We start from the raw sequence: 26,087 nt of genomic DNA on the forward strand, positions 1-26,087 counted from the left end.
CCCTAATTCTCTCTCTTTAAACCCCCAAATTATTTTTTTTTAATATAGAAAACTCTCCCCATCTCTCCAGTATCCTCTTTCATTCTCTTGGTGTGCATATACATTTTACAAAGGCAATAAAATAAACACAAGAAAACAACCACCAACTGAACTATAAATGCACAAACATCCTGAGAGCAGTCTACTATTAATAACTGTGAAACTCTCATTTGTTAAAAACGTGCTAACTAAAACTATTAAATTTACCAAAAATAACTGTTAGCTAGGTTTGGAGTGTTTGGTCTTTGTTAATTTAACATTAAAAAAAGAAGGATAGCACAATGAGTTATCCTCTGCTTGGAGACCAGCATTTACTATATTTTGCATAATTAAACTGCCAAGAATCCTAAGGTGCTCTTTCCTTACAACTGGGCTGGATGGAAATACCTGTTTACAAAGAGAAATTATGTCTGCAAATGACCAGTAATGTGTGTATAGGTAAACACACACACAGACTCTGTTGTGTACCTATTGGGCGTGGACAATCACAAGGAACTTTTTACTGGTTTAGTAGGATATTTACATTTAATGGTGCCTGAGCTCAGCTTTGGTTTATTTGATGTTTAAATGTGACAGATAGTCTCCAATTGTCTCTTCTTGGTGGGCACAGGAGGAGGAACGTGAGATGAAGAAGAGAAAGTTATTTCTGAGAGTAGGTACCAGAGAGAACCAAAGTCATGTGTATGGAAATTCTTTTTGAGGGCATCAAATAACATTTTGAACAAAATTTAGAATAATTCTGAAACAAATCCAACTGAACCACTTTTCAAAAAAAACCTGGTCAGACAAAACCAAAACACTGTGGAAATAATTTTTGACACCATTTCCCCACATCCTTGGTGATAAGTTTTGTAAGTTTGCATGAGTTAATGTTTATTATGTGTTAAACACAAGCAGAGGAAATATAATTTCCTTTACTTATCAAAAACTTGTAAAGTCAATTTTCCTGTTTCAATAAGGTCCTATTATGATATTACACGCTAACCTCTTGAAATCTTTTAATATTTAAACATTTGTTAAGCGACCAGACTCTGAAACAAATTTTACAGAAATACTAATTTCTCTTTTTTAAAATATTAAAAGTTAGATCATAAATATTTAAAACTTATTTCTCCAACAACATTGGATTGGCCTTTTAGATAAATATAGCACAGAACTAGAATGACCATAATGAATATTAAAGCTGAAGATGCTACAAGTCCCGATTACAAACATTCTTTTCTGATAAATGATTCCTTTTCTGTGGAAATAGGGCAAACATGGGCAAGATTAATAATGCAAAAAAGAACAATTCTTTGTTCAGAATATTCGGTAATAGATGCCAAAAAAGCATCAGCTCCAAAGCAAATAGTAATCACCTCTAACAGATTATATATAAAAAAAAGGTAGGCTGCTGGGGGACATTTAGAGATCCTTTTGTCATAAGAAACATGAAAAGCATGTGGGCTATAAAGCAAAAACATATGTATATTGTCAATAGCAGCACCTGCTCAATTACAGTTTATTTCAGAGCTGAGAATTCCGTTCAGCCCCTAGATGGCAATACTATCAAACACTTTTGGTACCAAGAGTGCTCAATGATTAACAACCAACGTTCAGTCATCCAACACACTCCAGGCAACCATTTAAAAAATAACAAAACTGATTTCATTATAGATTCTTTTAATAAACATTTGTAGCCAGATCCTTAAAAGCAGAAGTACTGAAAATGCTCTGGCCTCAAAACCTCCACCATCTAATGTGGAAATATGACCTGCAGGTCTTGAACTGAAGCTCATGCATGCCTGACACAGAAATGTTTAGATGTAGACTCCTACAAAAGGTGATTACAGACACTGTTTTGCTTAATTTGGTCTATATATCTTCTTAAAAAATAGAAATAATCATGTATCATAAACTTAAAGGGAACACGAAGAATTTTTATATCATAAATTTATACTGATGACAAATTCCCATATGATGTTGTTATTTTCACAAAGTTACAACACACACACACATGCTTTAAATAAACCTCAGTGGCAGTCACACTTTTTGTCAGTACTTAGTGAAGTTTATGTAAAAAATAAGGAAACCTTAAAAATGGCAGGACAATCCTTATAAATTTATCCTGTGGTAATAACCAAACCTCAACACCAACAGACGTTTCGGGAAATCATTTATATCATTCTTCCCTGAATGGATTTCTAACCTCAGAGTTCCGTAGTTTAGAATCATACTATAAAATCTGGGCACTATAAAATCTCTGGAGATTGAGTTGTGTCTTGCCTGTTTAGTTACTTGTGATTTTCCTTAAATTCAGAATATTTGCTTGAGCGCTGCGGATCTTACATGCTTGGGGTTCCTTTCCTTCCTTTGGGGATGAAGCAGTCTATTCATTTCCCGGATTGGGAAAAGTCCTTATTAAAAACCATCTTCCTTACTTCTACTTCTCTGCTGTTCCTTTCCTCCTTCCCTCTGGCGATGATCTTAATTCAAGGTTCTTCTTTTTTTCTCTCCGTTGTTGTCATTTTATTTCCCTTTCCAGTCTTCCTGATTTTTTTTAGATATACATGCTTTTGTTACTCCTGACTTCTGGGCTACCAACTTATACCTGCTTCCCTTTTGTCTTTGCCCCATCCATGTTTACATCCACACAATGTACCTATTTTTAAAAAAATCTAGAAGTGTATTAACCACTTCCGTTAAGCAGCAGATGAAAAGAATGATTCAATAAAGGAAAACAGAAATAATCTGTTCTCTGCAACCTAATACTTCCCATGAGATTTACGCTTTTTGTTCTTAATCTGATATGCATGAGAGTTAGCATCTGGATGAGTTTCCCTAATGGCTCAGCAGTAAAGAATCTGCCTGCCACTGCAGGAGAGGCGGGTTCGGTCCCTGGGTCAGAAAAATCCCCTGGAAAAGGAAATGGCAACCCACTCCAGTATTCTTGCCTGGGAAATCCCGTGGACAGAGGAGCCTGGTGGGCTACAGTCCATGGGGTCACAGAGTAGGCAGATACGACTGAGGACTGAGTGACTAAACAACAATGACAGCATCTGGTTACAAATCAGTGAGTCCTTTTATGAGACGTAAGACAAGACTCTCTGGAACACTCTGCCGGTTGAGGTTCTGCGGGCAATTTGAACTACATTTTAACCTCTCAACTCTGCTCCTGGGGCACATGAAACTACTTGGAGTCTTTGCCAGTCTGACAATTTTACACCATCTCCTCTGATTATTTTTGATGACTTGAAGTGCCCCAAAGGTGGCCATGGGGTCAATAGGTTTATGTAGGTTGAAAATGATCAAAAATTACCATTGATCTGTAGCTGTCAATAAAAGGCTGCATGGGGAGACTCCCTGCACAAATGTTTAAACTGCATAAAGCAACCTAACTTAGTCATCTTTGAGTCTATTGATCTGATGATCCAGCAGTTTCCAGAGCCTTCCCTCTGGTCTTTAAGGTGGGTTTTCACTGAACCCATTTTCCTCGGCCCTAAAGACTTTTTTAATTCTGCTCCTGGCAATGAACCAGAGCAGTGATGTCTGGGCACTGCTGTGCTTATCAAGTTTAATGTGTGCTTATTATATTCTGGAAAGGGTTAATTTTCTTGCTAAGTCTAAGTCACTTCAGTCGTGTATAACTCTTTGCAAACCTATAGACTATAGCCTGCCAGGCTCTTCTGTCTGTGAGATTTTTCCAGGCAAGAATACTGGAGTGGGTTGCCATGCCCTTCTCTAGGGGATCTTCCTGACCCAGGGATCAAACCTGTGTCTTTTACCCTCCCTGTGTTGGCAGGTGGGTTCATTACCACTAGCACCACCTGGGAAACCCAATCTTCCTGGTCACCTTAAACTTTATTCCCAGCCAATGGGGTTTCTTCTACCTTTACCCCTTATCTTGGGCTCCTCATTTAAAAGGGTGACTTTTGGTTTATCAGTCTTTACCTGGTTGTAGGATATTTCCTTGCCTCCTTAATTCTCATGAATGTCAACAGTAAGAGATTACATCATATCAAAAGTTTGCTTTTTTTTTTTTTGCAGAGAGTTTCAGAGAAATCTATATATAAAAATCTAGATATATTAACTTCTATCAGTATTAATATATTAACTTCAGTTGAACCACTTGGATACTGCTTCTCAGTTTTATAAAAAAGTTATAGTTACCTTGTCATAATGATAAAATAAAGGAATGGTTATTGAGAAGCTTCTGGCTTAGTTACAACTGAAACATGAGAAACAGAAAAAGTTCTCATTTAGCATCACAAGTACTTGAGTACATCCAATCAACTGGATGACTTGTATACAGTTTAGTGCATTAAAAAATCAACACAAGATATTTTTCTAGATTTCTGAAAGCCAGATAATTTGAGGTGTTATCAGTCTATATTCCTTTCCATTCATAAAGTTAATTTTTGAGTTCTCCAAAAGCTCATCAATATAATTTATATTGAGTATTTATTTTGTAAAAATCAAATCAGTCTTAATACAGAAATGATCTATCACTCATCACCAAATATCAATCTTGAATGCTTATTCATAGTTATCTAAGCATGGACTTCCAAGACTGCAAAATGTTAATGTAGTAAGAAAATTTCCACTGATTTCACACATCCACTGACTTTATGGGTGCCATCTCTGCCTAGAGATCTCTTGGTTGGTGGGATAAAGAAGACATTTTTTGATGACACATAAATACATGCAGCGTTGCTCCAGAATCTAAGATCAGCTCAGCTCAGTTCAGTCACTCAGTTGTGTTCGACTCTTTGTGCACGCCAGGCTCCCCTGTCCATCACCAATTCCCGGAGCTTGCTCAAACTCATGTCTATCAAGTTGTTGATGCCATCCAACCATCTCATCCTCTGTCTTCTCCTTCTCCTCCTGCCTTCAATCTTTCCCAACATCAGGGTCTTTTCTAATGAGTCAGCTGTTCACATGAGGTGGCCAAAGTATTGGAGTTTCAGCTTCAGCATCAGTCCTTCTAATGAATATTCAGAATTGATCTCCTTTAGGATGGACTGGTTTGATCTCCTTGCAGTCCAAAGGACTCTCAAGACTCTTCTCCAACACCACAGTTCAGAGCATCAATTCTCTAGCACTCAGCTTTCTTTATGGGCCAATTCTCACACCCATACATGACTACTGGAAAAACCAGAACTTTGACCATACGAGTCTTTGTCGACAAAGTAATGTCTTTCCTTTTAAATATGCTGTCTAGGTTTGTTATAGTTTTTCTTCCAAGGAGCAGATAGACTGATAGTATAAGAAAGGTAGAAGAAAATACCCTTTAGGTTCATGGTCTACTGTCATGCATGTGAACAGTGTGTTTCTTAGGTAGCATTGCTTAGTGGCATGACAGAGGTCCCAAAATGGTCAGTGGAAGCATTTAGCATTGTTGGCCAGGAGCTGCTTTCAATTCTTTCAGTGCTTTGGGGCATCTGTACAAGATTGTAAAGTGGTGTGGGGGATACAAGATGGATAGGACAGGCTTCTGATTCTTAGGAGCTTATAATCTAATACAGCATATCAACAATGCATACAGACACACACAATTCAGAGTGCAGTAAATGCTATAACTGAATGCCAGGAAAATCATGGAAATACTGAGGGGATACTTCCAGTTGGGAAAGGAGGAGGTAAGGCATTGGGGAAAACTTCATTGGCATCTGATATAAGACAGGAAAGATGTAAAGTTTGAGTAGATGAAAATGTGTGCAGGATTAGAGGGAAGAATAGAAGAAAAACTGCAGGATACGTTTGGAAAAGAGCTAAGAGTTGAATGAGCCAAAGAGTTGTGGATATAGGGCAATAGTGGGGATTAAGGCAGGGAAGCGGGTGGTATGACTGGAAGGGATTGTGGAATGTCACCCTAAAGTTTTTGGGCCATATTTAGTAGGAAACAATCAGCAACATTAGGGAAAATTTTTAAGAAATAATTATAGTTATAAATAAGTAAAGAACTCTATCATTTGAAGGAATGATGGAAGAACTTTTAAATTTTTCCCTGTCATAGTACGGGTCATGGTTGGTGGCTGGTAAAATAATAAATCTGTTTAGATGAAATAATTAATTTAATTATTATTCAGCTAACATGTATAGATTTTTCATATGTAAAAGGTAATAGAGTGCTTTCTTAGGAAATAGATTTTGCAGCAACTTGGATGAACCTAGAGTTTATTATACTAAGTGAAGTAAGTCAGTCAGAGAAAGACAAATATATTGCATATATGTGGAATATTAAAAAATGATACAAATCAACACATAAAAAACATAAATAAATATGCAGACATAGAAAATAAACTTATAGCTATTAAAAGGGAAAGGGGGGACCAGAGAGATAAATTAGGAGTTTGTGATTATCAGATACAAACTACTATATATTAAATAAACAATAAGGGTAATTTGGGAGTTTGGATTAAAATATACACACTACAATATATAAAAGAGATACACACCAAGGACCTACTATATAGCACAGGAAACTCTGCTTAATATTTTTAATAACCTGTAAGGGAAAAGAGTCTGAAAAGAACACACACACACCATATCTGAATCACTTTGCTTCACACCTGAAACTAATACATTATAAATCAACTACACTTCAGTTGGAAAAAAAAAAAGATATGCTATAAATAGTAAATTTACAACTGGAAACTAAATAATGTTGACACAAAAATGCTCATCGTCACGGATATTACACATAAGCGACCACGGCAACTGTACAAAGAGGTCGAAGCCCTTATTCCTCAACTGTGTATGATGACGCCAAATATGTGCCTTGTTCAGCTCATCATCTTAAGAGACAAAGTTTCCGCTCCTATAAATTGAAACATGATAACCTTGGGAATAAGATTCTTTTATTAAATGTATTGAATGTTTGCTCCATTTCAAAATTTCAAATTACTCTTTACACACTGTTTGTAGTCCAGGTGGGGATTATGACAACTGGACTGAATTGAAGCCAATTATACTGTCATGGTTCTGACTTCCTGTCAGGATCGCATGGACCTAGGTCTGTGGTTTCTGTGGTAGCGGGGACATGCTTGTGTTGAATCATCCATACCCTTATCCCCCGTACATATCAAACAGATAGAATCAACTGGAAAAGTTTAGGGATACTGCTGATGACCACAAAGTAAAACGAAACTAATTCAAAGGTATAAACAATAGGAATGAAAAGTGAAAGTGAAAGTTCCTCAGTCCTGTCCAACTCTTTGGGACCCCATGAACTCTACAGTCCATGGAATTCTCCAGGCAGGAATTCTGGAGTGGGCAGCCTTTCCCTTCTCCAGGGGATCTTCCCAACCCGGGGATCGAACCCAGGTCTCCTGCACTGCAGGCAGATTCTTTACCAGCTGAGACACCAGGGAAGTCCAAGAATACTGGAGTGGGTAGCCTATCTGGGGATCTTCCCAACCCAGGAATCAAACCAGGGTCTCCTGCATTGCTGGTGGATTCTTTACCAACTGAGCTACCAGGGAATTCCTAATTTTGGGTTCTAACTAATGTCAGAGGGCTCAACTGGAAAGATTTCAAGAAAGTATAAATGCATATCCTCCCATTAAGTAATTGCTGACATGTATTGTTATATAATTGATTAGTCAGGAGTTTGTTATAAAAATTATAAATTTCAAATTTAAAATGTTTAGCTTAGAGTATTCATGTGTTAGCGCCGTGTAGTCTGCTTTTGTGACTTTACTTTCACAAATATCTATGTTCAGAGAAGAAGAATGATACGTGAAAAACTAGTGGTGTGTGTTGTATTTCTTTTCTCTCATTGAAGTACATCATTCATTTTGTAATGAGGGGTCAATGCAAAAAGAACATTCAATTCACAGAAGTTTTCTTTATAGACAAATGGGCTTATCAATTTAGCCTGTAAAGCAAAAGCTAGGGTTCTTACAAAGTGAACGATGACACCTCAGGTACCACAAAAACACTGAGAGAAGAAAAGAACAGTTTGAAATGGCTCATTTTTCAAAAGAGAAGAGGAAAAAAAATAAATTTGTGATAATTAACTTTTAAAGTGGCAAATCAGTCACACTAAATATTAAAAAGCAGTCCTTCAGATCTATCAAAATTAAAAATGTGCATACTCAATGACCTGGCAATCCATTTTATAGCAATACTAGTAAAATGGTACTAAACTACAGTGAACCAAATTTCATTCATTCCAGCCAGCCTTATATTTATTCAGTCCTTGATTAAACACATTTAGTGAAGGCTTCCTGTGTACTTGACACCCCCCTAAGCTCTGAGGACACAGCAGAAAACAAAAGAGGTGAAACAGTACCCTTCTGAGTCTTATATTAAAATGAGAAAAAATGGGCCATCTGTAAGCAAAATGGAGAGAGAGAGTCAAAAATTGTGGCAAATTATGAAGGGAATAAGTAGAGTGATGAGCTAGTGTTTAGGTTTAGGTGGTGGGGAGAGTGAGTCTTGGCTTAAGAAGGGTGGGTGAAAATCCTTGAAGACAGTTCATTTAGAAACTTCTTTAGACTGCGGAAGGAACCATGTGAAGAACCAGGGCAGAAACTTTCAGGCAGAAGGATGAGCTTGGGAGTTTTGCTGACAGAGAGAAGAAGCTAGTGTGAGTGAGGGTGTGAGTGAGGAGAACAGCCCAAGGTACAGTCACAGTGATGAGCAGGTGCGAGACGGTGTGCATCTTTTAGGCCAAGGTAAGAGTGAGAGCCTGATGCTAATTTCAGTGGAAAATCATTGACGGCCTTTTAGCAAGGGAGTGACACAATTTGATTTAGGTTTTAAAGAGATCATTCTTCCTTTGGAAAACTAAATAAAGTCATCATATCACACAGCAATCCCACTCCTATGCATATATCTGGAGAAAACTCTCATTCAAAAAGTTACATGACAGGAATGTTCCTTGCAGTACTATTCATAAAGGCCAAGACATGGGAACAGCCTAAATGTCCATCAATGGCTGAGTGGATAAAGAAAATGAGGTACATATATACAATGGAGGACTACACAGCCATAAAAGGAATTAAATAATGCTACCTGCAGCAGCATGAATCGGCCTAGAGATTATCATATTGAAGTAAGCCAAAACCAAATATCATATATCACTTATATGTGCAATCTAAAAAGTGATACAAATGAATTTACTTACAAAACAGAAATGGATTCACAGACATAGAAAACAAACTCTTGATTGACAAAGGTGAAAGGCATGAGGAATAAATTAGGAGTTTGGGATTAGCAGAAAAACTATATATAAAAGAGATGAACAACAAGGGTCTACTGTATAGTACAGGAAATTATACTCAATATTTTGTAATAAACTATAATGGAAAATAATCTGAAAAAGAAGATGTATATATAAATATACATATATTAACACATATATATAAATAAATATATACATAAAACTGAGTACTTTGCTGTACACCATAAGCTAACACAACACTATAAATCAACTATACCTCAATAAAAAATGTGTGTGAGTGTGCTACTCACTCAGTCGTGTCTGACTGTGACCCCATGGACTGTAGCCCACCAGGCTCCTCTGTCCATGGAATTCTCCAGGCAAGAATACTGGAGTGGGTTGCCATTTCCTTCTCCAGGGGATCTTCCCAACCCAGGGATTGAACCCAAGTCTCCTGCATTGCAGGCAGATTCTTTACCATCTGAGTCACCAAATAAAGGAATAAAAAAAGAGACCACTTTGGTTGCTGTGTGAAAAATATATGTAGGGGGTTGTATTAGTCTACTCAGGCTGCCATAATAGAAATACGAGACATGCTAGGTCATTTCAGTCGTGTCCAGCTCTGTTTGACCCCGTGGACTGTAGCCCATCAGGCTCCTCTGTCCATGGGATTCTCCAGGCAAGAGTACTGGAGTGGGTTGCCATGCCCTCCTCCTTACTATGTCATCAGTGAGTGAGTAAGTGAAGTCGCTCAGTTGTGTCCGACTCTTTGCGACCCCATGGACTGTAGCCTACCAGGCTCCTCCGTCCATGGGATTTTCCACACAGGAGTACTGGAGTGGGTTGCCATTTCCTTCTCCAGGGGAATCTTCCTGACCCAGGGATTGAACCCAGGTCTCCTGCATTGCAGGCAGATGCTTTACCGTCTGAGCCACCAGGGAAGTTGTCATATCTAGTGTAAAAAGGACTTTACATGCATTATCTCATTTCATCTGCATGGCAAAGCTCTGAAAGTGGTAAAGAAACTAAGGCTTAGATAAGTAATTTGCCCAGAGTCACAGTGCTAATAAATGGCATGGTTATGCTTTTATTTCTGTACTATTCTGAGTTTGAATGTCCTTGTCAACTGCATCCACAGTCCTAATGTTTTGGTCCTAGGACCCCTATTTTTAAAAAATAATAAGGATCCCTAAAAGCTTTAGTTTCTGTGCTTTATATATCCCAACATTTGCTGTATAAAAAATTAACATTGAGAAAATATTAAAGGAAAAGAACACAGAAGCACATACTCTAACCAGCAGAGAGAAAACATTATTACATACCAACTCCACTGTACACTTTGAGGGGATGAGACTGAAAAAGACATATAATGTCCCCATATCAATTATCAAAATATTTTTGACCTAGTAGATTGCCTGAAAAAGTTTCTGGGACTCTAAGGGGTTCATGAACTACATTGTGATACCGCTTAACTACATTATACTATACTGTAATTGACAGTACCAATTAAAGATTAATCAAAGATTTGTTTGAACTTTAATGCAGTGAAGGAAGGAGTCTTAAGCTTCTAACTTTTGATAGACACATTCATAATACTTGTGATTAAATATGAAATATCCATGTATACATAAGTCCTATTAGTAAAACTTTTAATTAGGGTTAAAGAGTCAAAAAATTATAACTGGACTGTACTTCAATAGCCTAATTTTATGGTTGAAACTAAAGTCCAAATGGCATAGATTACCTGTATAAGATTTTACAATCCATCAATACTAGATTTGCAATTGAACTTGAGCTTCCCAACTCATATGTATACACTCTTTTCAATTAAAATTAAAATTATTTGTTTGGAACAAGTTGTCCCAATTTTTTTTTTCATAAGTATTACCACCTGTGAGAGAGAATGGGCTTGTATTTATTCATAGATGTACTTCCTTTATTAATTGATCTTCTTCTGTATTATATCTGTCTGTTCACTTGTCTGTCCATCTACTACAAAGTGATGAAATGTTTTGCGTCAGGAGTGTTTCCTAACCTTGCTCTACTCTAGTTTACTCATACATGAAAAAGGAATAGTAATAGTACCCATCTTTTTCAGTTTGTAAATTTTAGTGAGTTATATCTTAGAATAGTTTTTGATATGTAGGGCATTTAGTAAGTGCTAGACTTTATTATTAGTATCTTAAACATCTAAAAGATGCTTCTATCCATAAGACAATAAATATTCTGGAAGTTATGAAGGAATAAAAGGTTGATTCTTAAGCAATGGAGAGCTAGCAAGGTATTTTTAGTGCATACTACCTTGGCTCATATGGAGACTATATGGAGAATGGTATGTTGAAAAAAGGCATAGCATCTTATGAATATAAGTACTTCTTTTAAGTTAAATTTATAAGCAATATCTCTGTAAATGTTTCCTGTGAAGACCTAGTAGTCACTGGAAAAATGTGCATTGAAAAACTGAGCAAATTCTGCCTTGTCATTGACTTCAACTATTTGGTCTTTAGAAATTTATTTAAATATAAATGCATATATAAATTTACATGGAAATTTATTTACATCTATGTATACATATATGTATGGATCTTTCTTGGTAGATCAGTGGTAAAGTATCCACCTGCAATTCAGGAAACACATGTTCAATCCCTGGGGTCAGGAAGATCCCCCAGAGAAGGCAATGACAACCCACTCCAGTATTCTTGCCTGGGAAATCCCAGGGACAGAGCAGCCTGGGTCACAAAAGAGTCAGACACAACTCAGTGACTAAACAACAACAATATATATATGTACACATAAATAAACTGGATTATCTAATAATGGGCATGAATTTTTACTTTTACCTACAGGACATTCAATATGATACAGTTTTTGTTTTTTTACGTATCTTGACTTTGGGGACTGAGCTGAAAAAGATAATATCTTTTTCCAATGAAGAACAAATAACACTATTAGGTAATATGGAACATTTACAAAGAGAGTTTGTTAGTAATACACTCAAAATGATATTTTTCAGAGGGTCTTGGGTATTAGGATGGCAGATACTCATTTAGTCCTTGTGGGTCAAGTTATCCTTAGAAATAGGAAAATGTGAACAACTTTATGATAGTAAATGTGAAACTTTACATAGAGTGGGAAATTCTAGAAAAATAGGAAAAATTAAACAACTGCACTCAAATACATTAATCAGCTTTAAAACAAAATGAAATAAAGCCCTGAATGAGCCTCTTACTCTAAAAAGGCTTAGGTCCAGAGAGAAGTTTTCTGTTACTGCTTTTTAACTAAATCTGCAAGTAACAGATAACTGATATTATGTACAGGGGGGTTCCAGAAAATAGGTAAACTGGCCACATACCAAACTCTCTACATGTCTTAAGAAAATATCAAAATTGAATAAAACCATAATAAGAAAAACGTGTTTTTATAGATCAAAATCACTTGAGATGAAAAAGTCATAATATTATTAAATAGTATCCAACATCACATTTAAAAGACATATTATGACTCTGTAGGATTTAGCCCTTAGAAAAGTTGATTTACATATGATCATTTTAATAGAATTAATAAAATCCATCACTCATTCATGATAAAACCTCTTAGCCAGGTAAAAATGGAAGGAATCATCCTTAATTTGATAAAAATTTACTAAAATCATACAGTAAATTATATTTAAAGTCCTAGAAATCTTATGATCAATATATCAGGAAAGACAGGATGCCCTCCATTCATTATTGTACTGATAATTCTAGGAAATGCTACACCAAAAAAACAAAAAAACAAAACCCTGAAACATTCTCTGACATAAATCATATCAGTGTTACCTTAGGTCACTTTCCCAAGACAATAGAAATAAAAACAAAAATAAACAAATGGGACTTAACCAAACTTATAATCTTTTGCACAGTAAAGGAAACTGTAAACAAAATGAAGACAACCTATGGACTGTGAGAAAACATTTAAAAATTAAGTGCTGACAAAGGCCTAATTTCAACAGGATACAAATAGCTCACACAATTAAGCAACAAAGATCAACCAATCTAATCGAAAAATGGGCAGACGACCTAAACAGACATTTCTCCAAAGAAGATGTGCAGATGGCCAACAGGCACATGAAGAGATGCTCATCACTGCTAATTATTAGAGAAATGGAAATCAAAACTACTAAAAATGAGGTACCACCTCACAGCGGTCAGGAGAGTATCATTAAAAAATCTACAAATAACAAAATGCTGGAAAGGGTTTGGACAAAAAGGAACCCTCCTACACTGTGGATGGGCATGAAAATTGGTACAGCCACTATGGAGACAAGTATGGAGGTTCCTTAAAAAACTAAAAATAAAACTACCATATGATCTAGCAATTCCATTCTTGGGCATATATCCAGATAAAACTATAACTCAAAACAATACAAGCATCACTATGATTATAACAGCACTACTTATAGTAGCCAAGACACGGAAGTAACCTAAGTATCCACTGACAGATGCCTAGACAAAGAAGATGTGGTACATATAGACAATGGATATTACTCAACCATGAAAAGAATGAGGTAAAGCCATTTGCAGTAACGTGGATAGACTCAGATCTTAGCATACGAAATAAAAGAGAAAAATACCATATAATATCATGGATATATGGAATCTAAAATACAACACAAATGAACATATCTACAAAATAGAAACAGACTCACAAACACAAAGAACAGACCTGTGGTTGCTGAGGGTGAGGGGAGTAGGAGAAGGATGGATTGGGAATTTGGGATCAGCAGATGCAAATTATTCAATTTAGAATGGATAAACAAGAAGGTCCTATTGTGTAGTGTAGAAACTATATTCAATATCCTGTGATACACCATAATGGAAAAGAATATGAAAAATAATGTATATATATAAATATATGTATTAACTGAATCACTGCTATACAACAGAAATGAACACAACATCATGAATCAAGAATACTTCAATAAAATAAAATTTTAAAATATTCATCATGGAATATACCTCATTTCTTTGAATCCTTGGATTCAAAGGAGTCCAAGACACACTGTTATTTTATGTATCCCTAAGAAAGAAAAAAACGCTTCCAACTGAATGAAGATACAATGCTCTTTTATCACTTAGAATTTTTGCCTTATATATGTGGAAAGATACCTTGAGACTTGCGTTTTTTTTTAGTTTTATGCTCTAACGTCTTTCTGTGTATACAATAAATAACTTTTCATTTTAATGCCAAATCATAGTGCAATCTTGTTTTATTTTGGGAAGGTCTTCATTTTTATTTAACCCAAAATAGCTAATGACAAAAACACTTAAAAAATATCTCGAACACTTGACTATTCAGTTATTTTTGGTTGAAGACACTTGATTATTCAGTTCTTACTTGCTTCCATATGTAGTAACACATCTAGCATAAATACATCACCAAGAGTTTACAGAAAGCTTTAAATCTGTATATTTAGAGCCTAGTCAAAAACCATGATTTACTTATTAGTTTTGAATCTAAATACTTTTCTCCTACACAGAAGCTTATTAACCTAATAATCATAAATAAGCTAGCTATTAATTAGTTTTCAAGGAAATTCCCAAACACAGCACACATATACAGCCTGCATATATGCTTTTATTCATTATTAGTCAAAATCTGAATGTCTGTAAGATGCACAGAGGAGGTGCATCATAAACCCATTTAATTTACATCAATTCAATATATGAGGTCAGTGAAAAGGAAATGATAAGCAATAAGGAAAATAACAATCCATCTGGCAATTATACCACCTATTCAATGAATGAATGCCTTGAGTAAACCAAGATGAGTGTTGTCAATCTGGGGTTCCCTCAGCTACTGTCAAATCACATTTACCTTTTATAGGGCAAGCATCTTGCAAGGCTAAGTATAATTTTAGTGTTCAAAGGTACATGTTTCTTCTACAAAATAGTCCCTAAACAAATACCAACAACTTTAATCGGTCTTCAACCAAAGAAACAGTTATCTCTTCCAACACTGGAGGAAAAACTGACTGTTGGGGATGGAGATTTCTGATATGACACCATTTTAAAGGGTTTTCAAGGTCAATCTTGATACCTTAGTCTACCTTATGTGCTGACATTAGAAGTGAACCCCTGCATGTGATGCAACTCCACTGTAATGCAAATTAAAATGTCATGATTTTTAAAATGCCCTAGTATGGTCAGTATAATTTCATTTCCAGTTTAGTTCCTTCCTCACATTTAGCAGTGTGTTCCTATAATGCTCTCCTGGTGCCAGCATTTCAGAATATTATCTATTGCTGGCTGAGAAAAATCTGATGATGAAAAGATTAGTGTGTCATAGAATCTGAACAAAAAAAATCTACCAAAGCTGATCAGTCTCACAATTCAGGGTAAGATTTTCAATTACCAAATGGTGTGACTGAAGTGGAGAGTAACCGTTCTGCTACACTCAGAGGTCCCAAAGATCTTCTTTAGTCTTCTTCTCTGGGGTTTCTAAACTGGCAGCTATATTCTACTTCTTAAACATTTGGCCTTAACCTCAGCACTGCCCCGATTCAGTTTCTACTTTAAAAGCACCATTCCAATGGAAATGTCCCTGCTCTGAATTAAGCTGGGACTGTGAATTTTACCACTAGCAAGAGAGAGCCGTTATGTCATAGAGTTTAGGTTAATTTGGTAGGTATCAATTTCCTTGACTAGGACTTCAAAACCTGCTTCAGCTTCTAGCCATGGAGAATTTCTACCTGGACTGTAGATGAGGGTAAAATATTCCATGGAGAACTCCTTCAGTTACCACATTTGGAAAATCGCTGACTGCAGGCAAGATGTATGGATCCCTGAGGAACAGCAGCACTGGCTGGTGGGACAGTTTGCTTTATTCTTCAGACTCTGTCTCATCAAAAGATCCACAACTCTCTGTCTTTGGTAGAGAGGGAAAAGGTTGAACATTTAGGAAATCAAGAAATATTTCTGGAAGTTCTTCATTTTCCAGAATGACCGCCTGTAAATAGGTTTCAAACCTTGTCATTGCTGTTCCAACTTTTGGGACCCAGTTCCGAACATGTTTAGAAGGAATTTCTGGAGTTTTAATACCTTTCTTAAGCTTTTTGTGCAGGGCATGAAATTCGCTGTACCTTTTTCCAGCAAAATGTTTTCTTCCATTCATTAGCACTTCTATCTTAAACACTGTGTATCCCCGCTCCAGGTCACTCTCGTTATAGCAAAAGGACGGGATGTACCAGCCGGCTGGTGGAGGGCCCATAGTATAATCTTTTTGAAGACATTTTAAGTGGCAATTAAACTCTATGTGTATAGTACTGGCAGTGTAGGTAACTCAACTGAAGTGACAAGAGTGTGAATGGCACTGATCAAGTTCATCCAGACCCAGGAAATGACAAGTAGGTAATGGCTGCCACTTACATTGATGGTAAGACTTAGATGCATATGGTTTCAGAGAGAGATGGAGAAATGTGAAAAAATGTTCATCATAAAAGTCAATGAGCTTTCTGTTCTCTGTTTTCCGAGTATCCTTCCTGAATAGAAGAGTGCTGCCTGCAACGCGGGAGACCAGGGTTCGATCCCTGGGTTGGAAGATCCCCTGGAGAAGGGAAAGGCTACCCATTCCAGTATTCTGACCTGGAGAATTCCATGAATTGACTGTACAGTCCATGGGGTTGCAAAGACTCAGACACGACTGAGTGACTTTCACTTTCACCCCATGGTAAAAACCAGTGCATAACTTATAGTCCATTTATTTTAGAAAAGCAAACTGATTTGTTTTTGGTGACACTGATGAGACCAGAAAGCTAAAGCTGGCCTACTTAAAGGGCAGTCCAAACACACTGCCACTTTGGCTATAGTGCAACCAGCAATGGCACGAAATGAAAACCAGACTGGGAACTCAGAAATGAGGTTGTGAGGGCGGTAACAAATGGATACATTAGGACTTTGGTTGTGCATACAAAGCAGTGCAGAAAGATATATCTGACTACTACATTCAGTGCTGCTGCTGCTGCTTTCAAAGCTATTTGTAGCATATATTCTATGTACTTTTCTTCCTTTTCATAAATAGTTTCTCAAAGGGTTAAGACAGTGAGTGCATGCTATAGGGTAGGCACTTTCCAAGTGCTTTATGTATATTATACTGTTTAATCCTTAAAGCAATCTCATGAGATAGCACTGCTATTATCCTCATTTTCAGATAAGGAAATGGATGTAAAGTTGAAGCAAATAGTCCATGGTTGTATAATTATGACTGTCTATGGCAGAAAGCGAAGAAGAACTAAAGAGCCTCTTGATGAAAGTAAAAGAGGAGAGTGAAAAAGTTGGCTTAAAGCTCAACATTCAGAAAACTAAGATCATGGCATCTGGTTCCATCACTTCATGGCAAATAGATGGAGAAACAGCGGCAGACTTTATTTTTGGGGGCTCCAAAATCACTGCAGATGATGACTGCAGCCATGAAATTAAAACATGCTTACTCCGTGGAAGAAACCTAGACAGCATATTTAAGGAGAAACATTACTTTGCCAACAAAGGTTCATCTTATCAAAGCTATAGTTTTTCCAGTAGTCATGTATGGATGTTAGAGTTGGACTATAAAGAAAGCTGAGTGCACAAGAATTGATGCTTTTGAACTGTGGTGTTGGAGAAGACTCTTGAAAGTCCCTTGGACTGCAAGAAGATCCATCCAGTCCATCCAAAGGAGATCAATCCTGAATATTCATTAGAAGGACTGATGCTGAAGTTGAAGCTCCAATACATTCACCACCTAATGCAAAGAACTGATTCATTTGAAAAGACCCTGATGCTGGGAAAGATTGAAGGAGAGAGGATGACAGAGGATGAGATGCTTGGATAGCATCACTGACTCAATGGACATAAGTTTAAGCAAGCTCCAGGAGTTGGTGATGGACAGGGAAGCCTGGCGTGCTGCAGTCCATGGGGTCGCAAAGAGTTGGACACAACTGAGTGACTGAACTGAACTGACATAATTATAGGGGGCAGAACCAGGATTTGAGGGGAGGCACTCTGACTATAGACTCCAGGCTCATAACCCTGAATATACCCCCATTAGTCCCACCAGATTTCAGAAGGTGGAAGCCAATCTACACTACTTCTTGATAAAGAAAGGGTTTCACTTCTTCCTTCCAGGGACCCAGAAAGACTTCCTCTGCTCTCTGACCTGTTTTCTGTTTTATGAGGAATGAGGTTGAATGATAATCTCAAGAGGAATCAAAGGGAATAGAAAGATTCAAAATAACACAGCTTTCAAAATAAACACAGTTTCAATGGTCTGCATGCAAGTCAGGAAAAGCAGATGTTATAAGACTAATCAATGATAACACTCGAGGCTAAGAAAAGATACTGCTAAGGTAGGTCATCTTCCAAAACTCACATGTGCCGGGCCCCAAAGGGCTTACCTGTTATCAATGACAAAGCAGTCTGGGCTTCCCAGAAGGCACTGGTGGTAAAAGCACCTGCCTGCTAATGCAGGAGACGTAAGAGATGAGGGTTTGATCCCAGGGTCAGGAAGGTCCCCTGGAGAAGGGCGTGGCAACCCACTCCAGGATTCTTGCCCGGAGAAGCCCATGGACAGAGGAGTCTGGTGGGCTGCAGTCCATTGGATTGCAGAGAGTCAGACACGACTGAAGTTGCTTAGCACACACACAGCATGAGGGCAGTTTAGGCAGATGTTGGTGGCATACTTAAGCAGTTCTGACATGATTGTGCTGTTGCTTTGAAAACATTTTAGTATAATAGGATTTAAAATTTCCCCTTTTCTTTGGATTTTTTCAGTTAATATTGGCATTAAATTAAAGCATTAAGTCATCCAGCTTAGTGCAAAGCAAATTATGTCAGGTTCAGCATTGAAGGCTTCACTATGGAATATCTATTGACTCAAGCTTATTAACTTGTAAATCCTCTAGTTTTAGATTATGATCTATTGATTATCTGCTTTTATTTGTGCTTTAAATGAATAAACAAAAAGAAATGATCACGGTTTAGTCATTACACCTTAACAGAAAATGTACTTAAGCTAAGCATAATTAATTAAAAATAAAAACAACTTATATTTGTTCTGAGAGCTAGAAGTTGTGGCTCTTATTTTCATTGAGGCAAGTCAAAGATTGTTTTTAGATCCTTGGACAAAACAGAAAAAAAAAAAGTTTCTCACTGAGGACAGACAGTGGGGTATGAGTTTGGCATCTTAAATGCATTATTAAAATTATTCTGCAATCTATTATTTTGCTCGCCCTGTTTAGCAAGAAGCCAAAAATGCTCTCTTTAATGCAAAAGGAAATTCTCTGAGAAGCCCTGTGACTAATGTCTGGGGAATGAGGTAAGCTCTGAGAGCCGAGGTCCTTTAATAAAAATAAAAGCAGTTAACTTAAAGTTAGAAGACAGCTCTGTCACTCATACTAGAGGGTGCATTTGGCAAATTACCTACTTTTTATGAGTTTTGGTTTCTAACAGTTAATATATTTCTCATGACTTTTGTAAGGATTAAACTGGGTGACCTTCTGAAAGAGCCTAGTGCGTAGCTGTTGTTCAGTCACTAAGTCATGCCCAACTCATTGTGACCCCATGAACTGCAGTTCACCAGGCTTCACTATCTCCTTCACTATCTCCTGGAGCTTGCTCAGAACTTCTTTGGTGCCCACTGAGTCAGTGATGCCATCCAACCATCTCATTCTCTGTCACTCCCTTCTCCTCTTGCCCTCAAGCTTTCCCAGCTTCAGGGTTTTTTCCAGTGAGTTGTCTTTTTGAAATCAGGTGGCCGAAGTATTAGAGCTTCAGCTTCAGCATCAGTACTTCCAATGAATATTCAGGGTTGATGGTTGATTTCCTTTAGGATTGACTGGTTTGATTTCCTTGCTGTCTAAGGGACTTTCAAGAGTCTTATCCAGCACCACAGTTCAAAACATCAATTTTTTAGGTGCTCAGCCTTCTTTATGGTCCAGCTCACACATCCATACATGACTACTGGAAAGACCACAGCCTTGACTACATGGACCTTTTTCAGCAAAGTAATAATTCTGCTTTTTAATACACTGCCTAGGTTTGCTACAGTTTTTCTTCCAAGAAGCAGCATCTTTTAATTTTGTGGCTGCAGTCACCATTCAGAGTGATTTGGGAGACCAAGAAAATGAAATCTGACACTGTTTCCAGTTTTTCCCCATTTATTCGCCATGAAGTGATGGGACTGGTTGCCATGATCTTCATTTTTTGAATGCTGAGTTTTAAGTCAGCTTTTTCACTCTCTTCTTTCAGCTTCAACAAGAGCTTCTTTAGTTTCTCTTCACTTTCTGCCATTAAAGTGGTATCAGCTGTATATCTGAGGTTGTTTATATTTATTTCTCCCAACAGTCTTGATTCCAGTTTATGAGTCATCCAGCCCAACATTTCGCATGATGTACTCTGCATATAAGTTAAACAAGCAGGGTGACAATATACAGCCTTGATGTACTCCTTTCCCAATTTTGAACTAATGTATTTTTTCACGTCCAGTTCTAACTGTTGCTTCTTGTCCTACATACAGGTTTCTCAGGAGGCAGGTAAGGTGGTCTGGTATTCCCATCTCTTTAAGAATTTTCCATAGTTTGTTGTGATCCAGTCAAAGGCTTTAGCTTAGTCAATGAATCAGTAGATGTTTTTCTGGAATTCCCTTGCTTTTTCAACCAGTGTTGGCAATTTGATCTCTGGTTTCTCAGGCTTTTTCTAAATCCAGCTGGTACATCTAGAAGTTCTTGGTTCATGTACTGCTGTATCCTATCTTGAAGAATTTTGAGCATACTCTTGCTAGCATGTGAAATAAGTGTAACTGTATAGTAATTTGAACATTTTTGGCAATGCCTTTTTTGGGGAATGGAATGAAAACTGACCTTTTCCAGTCTGGTAGCCACTGCTGAGTTTTCCAAATTTGCTGGCATATTGACTGCAGTACTTTCAACAGCATCATCTTTTAGGATTTGAAATAGCTCAACTGGAATTCCATCACGTCCACTAGCTTTGTTCGCAGTGATGCTTCCTAAGGCCCACTTGATTTCACATCCCAGGATGTTGGGCTCTAGTTGAGTGACCATACCATTGTGGTTACCTGGGTCATTAAGACCTTTTTTGTATAGTTCTGTGTATTCTTGCCACTTCTACTTAATCTCTCCTGCTTCTGTTAGGTCCATATCATTTCTGTCCTTTATTGTGTCCATCTTTGCATGGAACATTCCCTTGGTAGCTCCAGTTTTCTTAAAGAGAACTCTAGTCTTTCTCATTCTATTGTTTTCCTCTATTTCTTGCATTGTTCCCGTAAGAAGGCTTTCTTATCTCTCCTTGCTATTCTTTGGAACTCTGTATTGTTGTGTATGTCTTTGCCTTTCTTCTTTGTCTTGTCTCCTTTTCATTTTTCCTCAGCTATTTGTAAGGTCTCCTCAGACAACCATTTGCCTTGCTGCATTTCTTTTTTTCTTGAGGATAAATTTTGTGACCGCCTCTGGTACAATGTTAGGAACCTTAGTCCATAGTTCTTCAGGAACTCTGTCTAGGAGATATAATCATTGCATCTATTCATCACCTCCACTTTATAATCATAAGGGAGTTGATTTAGGTCATACCTGAATGGCCTAGTGGTTTTCCCTACATTCTTCAATTTGAGTGAGCCTGAATTTTGCAATAACGAGCTCAAGATCTGGGCCATAGTCAGATCCAGGTCTTGTTTTTGCTGACTGTATAGAGCTTCTCCATCTTTGGCTACAAAGAATATAATCAATCTGATTTTGGTACTGACCATCTGGTGATGTCCATGAGTACAGTCATCTCTTGTGCTGCTGGAAGAGGGTGTTTGCTATCACCATTGCGTTCTCTTGGCAAAACTGTTAGCCTTTGCCCTGCTTCATTCTGTACTCCAAGGTCAAACTTGCCTTTACACCAGGTATCTCTTGACTTCCTAGTTTTGCATTCCAGTCCCCTATGAAGAAAAGTATATATATATATATATATATATATATATATATATATGTATATTTAGTGTTAGTTCCAGGAGTTCTTTTAGGTCTTCACAGAATCGTTCTTCATTTTCTTTGGCATTAGTGGTTGGGTCATAGAGTTGGATTACTGTGATATTAAATGGTTTGCCTTGGAAACGAACTGAGATCATTCTGTCATTTTTGAGATTGCACCCAAATACTGCATTTAGGACTCTTTTGTTGACTATGAGGGCTACACCATTTCTTCTAAGGGATTCTTGCCCACAGGAGTAGATATAATGGTCATCTGAGTTAAATTCACCCATTCCTGGCCATTTTAGTTCACTGATTCCTAAAATGTCAGTGTTCACTTTTGCCATCTCCTGTTTGACCACATCCAATTTACCTTGATTCATGGACCTAACATTTCAGGTTTCTAATGTTGGTCTTTATAGCATCGGGCTTTACTTTCTCCCCTGGACACAACCACAACTGGCTGTCATTTCCGTTTTGGCTCAGGTTCTTCATTCTTTCTGCGGCTATTTCTCCACTCTTCCCCAGTAATATACTGGACACCTACTCACCTGGGGGGCTCATCTTTCAGTGTCATATCTTTCTGTCTTTTCATACTGTTCATGGGGTCCAGTAAAAGTGCTCAAATCCTTGCTATCAGAAGCAGCTAAGGAAATGATTTGATTTCTAAGGTCACCTGTTTATTATTTATAATTGAAGTACACTTGATTTATTTATAAATTTGATTTTATGCTTTGTTTAAAGCTCTCAGCAAAGAAAAATGCTGAGACAGGTTTATGGCCTGAGAGCCAAATCTGCAGTCAAATACTGATTGAGCATCTACTTTTTCTAACATGGTGCTAAGCACTAAAGGGAGTGGAAAAGAAGTAGAAAGTATTCAAATCTTAGATTTCAGGTACTGCAACCCATTAGGAATGCAAAACTCACACTCAAGGAAGCACTGTAAAAACACATGGAAACTAGCACTAAAGAAGTTATCATGGGCTTAAATGAAGCAGTGGGAAAAATCTCCACAGCAAGGGAAGAGCTTTAAATAGCAACAGACAGGAAATGTACTAGGTATATGTGATAGAAGAGTAGTCATTTTATCATCCAATGTAAGATTTCAGCAAACTAAAACAAATTTAAAATTTGTAGAATATTAAGAGTCAGAAGAGCATTTACAGTTAGCTCTTTGACCATCACATCTGATGCAGAAATCCCAGAAGACTGGGGCTAGAAAGGTACAATGAAAGGCTTCCCTGCAAACCTAATGAGACTACAGATCAATTTGCAGGAGCTTTATTTACTATAACTAAGACTCTGGAATCTGCTAATTTAGAAGAAGAATGATTCTGTAACAGCTTCATTGAATTGAAGGTAGAAAATTGTTGCCTGTTACTTGGATTACCTTCTGCCAGGCTAATGTAAGATCACTGCAAGTTTATGGAGGCAAGACCACCAAGCTCTCAGATCGTTCAGGAATGAGTTTGGTTGTGCGCATCAGCCAAATAACCCCAATTTGTTAGGGAGATAAGAAAGGGAAGTCATAAATATCACAACTCGACTCATGACCTATGATAGAAATAAAGTCTATAGACTGTACTGTGTGTCGTGTATGTAAATATTCATTCCCTTCTTTTCATCCAATATTGTATACCTGATGTTTTCAGGTGGTTACACTTACTATTTAATTTTTTGGCTATAGATCATAAAAATGGGATTAGGAAAAAAAAAACTGGAGAAAGATTTGAGAAATTATTAAGAGGTCATGGGTTTGAAGTTGGATAGAGTAATAAGAGGCTTTTATTTTGCAATGAATGCATTTTATTCTGGTTTACTTGGAATGTGGGGATATTTTGGAAGATGATATGGGAAGAAATGAAGGAAGTTAGACATCGGATGATGGACTGGCATTCAAGGAAGCCTTTGTTACCAGTATGTGAATGTTACAGACCCAAAGAGCAGATCTGTAAACTGGGAAAATGTCTACATTACACAACTCATCTGGAGGTTGAGCCTTACGTCCCCAAGCTATGAAGCATTTACTTGTCAAAGGGGCATCACAGGGATGTCAGTAGTTGAACCTGACCTTTCAGAATCCTAGGCTGAAGGTCAATGCACATACTAATGGGTCCTGGGAATTAAAGGAGCAGGTAGGGGCCAAACCCAGACTCCTGAAGCCCAGAATCTGACTGTATATCCCTCCCCCAGAATTAAAATTTTTCTCCCAGTTAACTGTCTGTTTTTCACCTTCAAAGCCCTGCCCCAGTGTCACCTTATTTTAAGCTTTCCCTGGTCTCACATTAAGTTTTACCCTCCCCGTCCCACCAGGCCAACACTCTCCCTAGCCCCATGCTTGGCCAACATAATGCTCTCCTGAAAGGTGAGCACAGAATCGCTGATCCCTCATCTATGGTCTATTTTTCTCCATTGCCCTTATCATTCATATATACACATACATTCACACACATATGAATATACACATATATTTTAACTTGCTTATTTATACTGTTGACTATCTTTCCTCACTAGAATAAAAGCCTAAAAAGGAAAGAATTTTTGTATTCTTTTTCTTGTATTCACTGCTGCATATCCTGGTGGCATACTAATTGGATAAGTGAATGAAGGAATGAATGAAGTCCTGGATCAGTCCCTGAAAAGGGAAGAATAAGAGTTTTACAGTGTGCAGGAGCTGGAAATATTTGCCTCATTTATTAGCTTTCAGTACACCATGATGTAGCTTATGACTCCATGCTAAGTGGTTCATGAATTATATTATCTGGTTTTAACTATACTACTTTGGAAACATGGGTAACTTTCAAGGTTCCTGAAAAATGGAAAACCATGGTTCTGATAGAATATCTAAATCCATAACTAAATAAAGAACAAAAAAGAGGCCAGTTTGATATTTCTTACTTATGAGACAAGCTTTTTTACCAGCCATAGTATGAGATATAAACACTGACAGTCCAAGTATCTTTGACCAGAAATTGACAAAAAAAATTGATATTGTCAAGGAGACCACACGGAAAATGCTTTGATATCCAGTATCTAAAAACACACCTAAAAATTCTGTGTCTTGTTGCTGTTGTTCAATTGCTTAGTTGTGTTTCACTCCTTCCAACCCCATGAATGGTGGCACACCAGGCTTCCCTGTCCTTCACTATCTCCCAGAGTTTGCTTAAACTCATGTCCATCAAATTGACGATGCCATTCAACTATCTCATCCTCTGTCATCCCCTGCCCTCAATCTTTCCCATCAGTGTCTTTCCAATGGAATAGCTCTTTACATCAGTTGGCCAAAGTATTGCAGCTTCAGCTTCAGCATCAGTCCTTCAGTGAATATTCAGGGATGATTTCCTTTAGGATTGACTGGTTTAATATGCTTATTGTCCAAAGGACTCTCAAGAGTCTTTTCCACTACCACAGTTGAAGAGCATCAATACATCCGTGCTCAGCCTTGTTTATGGTCTAACTCTCATATCTGTGTATGACTACTGGAAAAATCATAGCCATATGGACCTTGGTTGGCAAAGTGATGTCTCTGCTTTTTCATATGCTTCTAGGTTTGTCACAGCTTGTCTTCCAAGGAGCAAGCATCTTTTAATTTCAAGGATGTAGGAGGAGCCAAGATGGCGGAGGAGTAGGACGGAGAGACCACTTTCTCTCCTAGAAATTCATCAAAAAAATAACTGAACGCAGAGCAAACTTCACAAAACAACTTCTGATCGCTAGCTGAGGTCATCAGGCACCCAGAAAAGCAGCCCATTGTCTTCGAAAGGAGGTAGGACAAAATATAAAAGATAAAAAGCGAAACAAAAGAGCTAAGGACGGAGATCCGTCCCGGGAAGGGACTTAATAGAGGACGTTCCCAGACACCGGGAAACCCTCGCACTGGCGGGCCTGGGGGAAGTGTTGGAATCTCAAGAGTTTGAA

The 26,087-nt window shown here is 37.6% G+C and overlaps 1 protein-coding gene, 1 non-coding gene and 1 pseudogene across 2 annotated transcripts in view; all 3 read right to left on the reverse strand.

Moving 5' to 3' along the window:
* USH2A (usherin) overlaps nt 1–26,087 on the reverse strand; it is a 905,205-nt gene that overhangs the window by 99,255 nt on the left and 779,863 nt on the right. The gene's annotated exons all lie outside the window — the stretch shown is intronic.
* TRNAC-GCA (transfer RNA cysteine (anticodon GCA)) lies at nt 7,320–7,391 on the reverse strand. The gene has a single exon. It is a non-coding gene; the product is annotated as a tRNA-Cys (tRNA).
* LOC136168697 (sorting nexin-24 pseudogene) lies at nt 15,914–16,435 on the reverse strand (annotated as a pseudogene).

Source organism: Muntiacus reevesi, chromosome 5 (genome assembly GCF_963930625.1).
Source record: "Muntiacus reevesi chromosome 5, mMunRee1.1, whole genome shotgun sequence".
NCBI classification, from domain to species: domain Eukaryota; kingdom Metazoa; phylum Chordata; class Mammalia; order Artiodactyla; family Cervidae; genus Muntiacus; species Muntiacus reevesi.